Here is a 6,000-nt window from a genome sequence, read left to right as displayed (position 1 = left end):
GTTCGTATTCGTTTAAAGTTAAATGAGCGAACAAGAACATACCCTTGCTTGTGTTTGTTCAATTTGTTCATAGACTTTTATTATTCACATTGATGAATACGTCGGTCTCAATTTCCAGGCTCTAGTGATTTTTATTTGTGTTCACTTGTGTTCGTGAACCGTTCGTGAACACATTCATTTCCTTAATGAACGAACACGAACATAAAATCTCGTTCGGTAAGTGTTCGTGAACAGTTCGTGAACACATTCTTTCCTTAACGAACGAATATGAACAATGCCTTGTTCGTGTTCGCTCGTTTCGTTTATAGCCCTACTCATGTTGTTCAAATACATATGTATAATTGCCCATATAAACGGAGTGTCACAAGTACACAACATTCAAGATATTCCCATACTATAATGTTTGAACATTTAAAAACGTTTCTAAAAAAAGAAAATAAAAAGAAAGCATACATATATATAACCCCCAAAAATCCTCACCTTCTTCCCATAAAAACCTAACAATATGCATGGCCACTCGTATATTCACATCACAGTAACCATCCATGCATACACTTGACTCGATCTTAAATTCCTCATTCAGACCCTAAAAAAAGTAATAAGAAGCACTATATAAATGTGTAGTTGCGATCATAATCAATGTCCCTTCACGACCTCAATCTACATAGTTGATTGAGTGTCTCCAATTACATATATTTTACACTCCAAATTAATACTCTCATTTTAATATATAAGGCAAAAGAATGGAAATCAGTAAGTCTATTTTACTTTTACTTTCTTTGGTTTTGATTCTAGGAGTTGTAGATAGCTTCGATTACCATGAGAAAGAACTCGAATCAGAGGAGGGCTTGCAAGGCATGTACGAGAGGTGGAGACACCACCACAAAGTGACTGAGAAAAGCCCCGAGCGGTTCAATGTATTCAAGTACAACGTACATAATATTCACAGAATAAACAAATAGAACCTGCCATATAAGTTGAGGATAAACCACTTTGCTACCATGACTACCCATGAGTGGAGGAACACCTATGCCGACACGAAGTCTAACCACATCAAGGCGCTTCTCGGAATTCATAATAACTACAATAACAACTTGACCACGACCTATGGTAATATTGATTTTAACAGTCTCCCACCGAGAATAGACTGAGGGAACATAACGCTGTCACCCCTGTCAAGAGTCAAGGGCAATGCGGTAACATATTTATTTACTCACTAAACGTTTGAGGTTATAATTTATCTGTGTAATTGACATACGTTAATTTAGAAGTTTTAACTAAAAAAAAGTTAGTATCATATAATTCTAGGAGGTTCAACAACTTGATCACTACAAGTACATTGAAATGCGTGCACAACTAGCCTACTATGATAATAAACAAAAACCTATTTATGCACTTGGCATCTAATTGGGCTATATTTATGCCATTTGACAAGTTTCTCCTTTTTTTTCTTTATTTAAATAAAAGGATAATCAAAATAGTAAATGGTTTTATAACCGACCATTTCTTTAAATATATCTCTCATATTATATGAATTAGTTATTTAGTAATTAATAGCAATAACTAATAATAATGGTGTAACATTGTAAGATAATATTATTGTAACTTTTGAGACTTAAAAAATGGAAGTGTCTCTATCGGATATGGCTCACATGAGCGCATATTATTTATCCATGGATCATCATTATTTATTTTTAAAAAATAAGATTAAAGGACGTAGCTTAAAATATCAGAGCCCGGTTTTTATCATTTCAATATTACAGTATTCTTTATAATGAATCATACTATATATACAAGTGTCCAATTCAAAACTAATTTGAAACAGAAAATTATGAGAATCGCATAACAATTATACATCATGCATTAAAAATATAATCACATGTAGTGAAAAAGAGTATATATGTCTATATTTGCACCATTTTGCAAGTTTTTATTTTTAATCATTAAAACTCTTTTTCTTTAAAAAAATAATCAAAATTGGTAATTGGTAACTCGTAACCAACCCTTTCTTACAAAAAAAAATTATATTAATTTTCATATAATTTATAACACACATGCTGACTTTTCATGCCTCCCTAGATCATATTTGACGTAATTGACTTTCTCCCTAAATGATGCCATACAAAAAAAATTATAGTTTGAAATCTTATCTAGTGAAAAAGAAATCAATCACATAATCTCAAGCTATTCCATTTATCAAATCTCAGTTATGTCTCATGATTTCTCCAAAACTTGATAATAAACCTCTAAGGTTTACGATTTGTTTACCTATTTTATTTTGGTTGAGTTTATGATAATCTATGTTAACGTCTTAAATTTTTTACAATACTATTGAATTTGTTAAATAGTATTTTCTAATTTCTATCACTATATATGTGTTTTTATTGATGATTATGTTACATCTTCTCATATCAATAGATCTTTGAACCAACCCATAGGGTTCCCATGTAATTTTTAAATTGTGAAAAAAGTTGATGAGACTTTACAAACTTAATAAAATTAATGTAAATGTTAGGCTTATGGCTAATTTTGAGAACCGATAACGATGCATTTGTATAAATGTCTACTTTATTGATATAACTGATGAACTGTGCAATGATTTGTCTTTTTTATATCATAATGAAACGGTGTTACAGATCTATGTATTACTTCTTATTTGTGTAACTAACTTATCTGTAAAGTTAACGTACATTATTTCTTGTAAATATTATATAAATAAAATAAATAGATTTATTCATTTATGAATAATCATATGTATTTCATTGTTTAGCATGAGTAAACTTTTTTGGTTAAGATTATATTGGGTTGTCCATCATAATTATCTGATCATCTTTTGGGTAGTTTCTCATTTTGTTTGTAAATCAAACATAAATAATTTAATGTTACTAGCATATGCAGATACACCTCTACAAACTTTTTCAACATGACCAAGTTTTTTTAGGGTTGTGATGTATCACGAGAGACTTTATATGGAAAAGGATGGGGAGAGAAGGGGTACATTCGTATGGCACGCTTGGGAGATCCACAAGGAATGTGCGGGATGAACGCCGAGGGCACTTTCCCATTAAAATCTCCTGAAACGCACAATATTGAACTCTAGATCTACTCCATATCCATGCATGCAACGTCCACAAATATGGAATAAGGATGATCAATGGATGTTTTAATGATAATCAAACACTAGAATAAAATATATTATCTGTTATTTTTTTATTCAACCATCCAAGAGAGGAAATCAGATAGGTTTTTGTATAAGGAAACTTTTTTTGTTTTTAGTTTTCTGTTTTTATTGTCGAATTTGTTTTCTCATTTCTGAATGCATTATCTATTATCTATATAGATTAAAAGAGGATTTTGGTGTTGTAAAGGCTCCCATTGAACCAAGTGGCGAAACCTTATCAGGTTATTCTTTGCAACATAGAGCATTTTCAATGGATTCCTAAAATTATATGAGGGGGTTCTTTATTGTTTAGAGATGGTTAAAAATGATTGTGAGATTAGGAAAGAGAAAATATTACTGTTCATGGTTAAATTTGGAGAAGCGCACTGTTCATCTCTATAATTTTTTAATGTTTTTGAAAGTGGTTGTGAGTGAATAAGAGAAAAAAAGTAATGATAAAAGTATAAAAATATTATTTAATTGAAAAATGAGAGAGAAAAAATAGTGTTTTTTAGTATAATTATAGAGATGAAGATGAAGAATTGAATGGGAATACTCTTACGCTCCTAGCCTTAATCCATATGCATGCTTGATCGTATTTTATACAAATACAGAAACCCGTGTATCACACGGACGGAAATTATAGAAAAATGCAAAATATAATAGATGCTTATATATTTGAACAATTTGAATTTTAACTTAGTATAAATGAATGATTTTATATAATTCTTAAGTTTTTGTAACGAAAATGGAGTGAAAACGTGAAAGTCATAACAAGAATAATAATATTATGAAACGAAACAACAAACCATACTGCTTGTTATTAGATTGGTTAGCATGTGTATAAGATTAGTATATTAATTGTAGTCGTTTAAAGTAACCGAAATCGATATATGACCTAGACAATTATTTGCAAACTTTATAAATTTACAAAAAATGAAATTACATATTAAATTTAATACAATAATAAAAACATTAACGTAATCTTTCATAATATTTCCTTATAGACAACGTTGGTCATTTTGTTTGTGTATAAAACCCGACTACATTTCAAACAAATATGAACGTCAAATTGATAGATGCCCACACATTATTTTAGCTTTGAGAGTTTTAATAGAAAAAATCTTTGATTTTCGAGTAGAAGAAAATTAATCGTAACAAATTACTTTTGTACGATCATGTTTTCCTCATATGGAGTAATTTATGACCTTGTAAAAGAAGTATTTATGTAACTTACTTGTGAAGCTACTACATGGTTATCTTCAATAGCCAAAAGTAATCCCACAACTTGATATAAACTTGGAATGCTCCCTTTGGTACATTTTCTTCATAATGGTAAGCGTTTACTCGTCGTGCAATTGCACAAAAGATTTTTATAACCCCAGTACCCATTGAAGAAGCAGCAAAAACAGAAAAACCACATTTTAAGGTATTCCAAATTTGAGTTTCTTTGGTTAGGACATAATCAACATTCTCGGTACTCCAATTTGCCTAAAACTTTCTGTACCTTGAAGATTTGCGCCTGAGTAAAAAGTAAAAACCATAAAACTAATGAAACGCTTACATAATGGAATAAGAGCATTTCCAACCCATTCTCTAAAATTATGTGAGGAGGGTTTGTAAATTATAGGGTAGGGTTGTGAGTGTAAATTATAGGGTAGAGAGAGAAAAGATAGTGATTTTTTGTAAATTTAGGGAAAAGGTAGTGATTTTTTTGTAAATTATAGGGTGGAGAGAGAAAACTGTAATGAAAAAGGTATAAAAAATATTATTTAATTGAATAGGAGAGAGAAATGTAGTGTTTTTTAATATAATTATATGATATATATGGATATATGGATAGGGAACGGGATGAGAATGCTCTAAGATATATAGATGATGGTTCAAATTGGGTATAGAAAGACTGTGCTTTTTGCCAGGGCTAGCTCTGAGAACAAAAAAAAAATTGGGCTGAATGCGACAATTTTTTTTGTCTTAAGTAAAAAGAGTATTTTGTTGGGTTTAAACAATCTAATTTTTAAATGGACTTCCTTGGTTATGATTTTGGTTGTGTAAAAAACTTTTGTATAAAAATAGGCTTAAAATCTCAAATAGGATTAGAACCCACAACCACTTGGTTGAGAGTCATACCCTTTTGACACTAGACCAAGCTAGTTATTACTCCCTTCATCCCTTATTATATGTCATGGGACTCAAAACACACAAATTAAGAAATACCTTATCATTTTATTTTATGAGCTTTAAAATGACAATAATTTCCTCCAAGTTAATGACAATAATGAGCTTTAAAATGCCAATAACTTAGTGAGTATGTAAGAGTAATGACAAAACTGAAAATTGAATTTATATGTATTGAAATGACATTTAAATTGGAACAACCAAAAATGAAAAAATGGACATTTAAAATGGGACGGAGAGAGTATGTTATTGAGTTTAAACATTATATATATATATGTTAGTATCATTTCAGAACTCCAAAAAAGTTAAAAACTTCTAGGAACTCATAACAACCAAACTTTTTTTAAAATTTTTTTCATATAGTTTGAGACTTGTTTTATCATATTTTATATAAAAATATTTTATTACATATATAAATCACATGTTTACATATGTGTAAAATTTATGTAATAACAAATTTACATATATGTAAATAAAAATTTAGATATGTGTAAAAACTAATTTTCATAATTGTAATCGTATATATAGATATAAAAAGTGATAAAACTATACTCAAATAATATTAACATACAAAAATTTTTATAAAAAACGTTAGTTATTAAAAGTTCCTTCAAGTTTTTAAGTAATTTTAGAGCTCTGTAATGATACTCATATATATATAT

This window comes from Bidens hawaiensis, unplaced genomic scaffold (genome assembly GCF_021521415.1).
Source record: "Bidens hawaiensis isolate Kalapana, Puna unplaced genomic scaffold, B.hawaiensis_p1.1 tig00031794_1, whole genome shotgun sequence".
NCBI lineage: Eukaryota > Viridiplantae > Streptophyta > Magnoliopsida > Asterales > Asteraceae > Bidens > Bidens hawaiensis.
Note: the sequence above shows the minus strand (reverse complement) of the source record.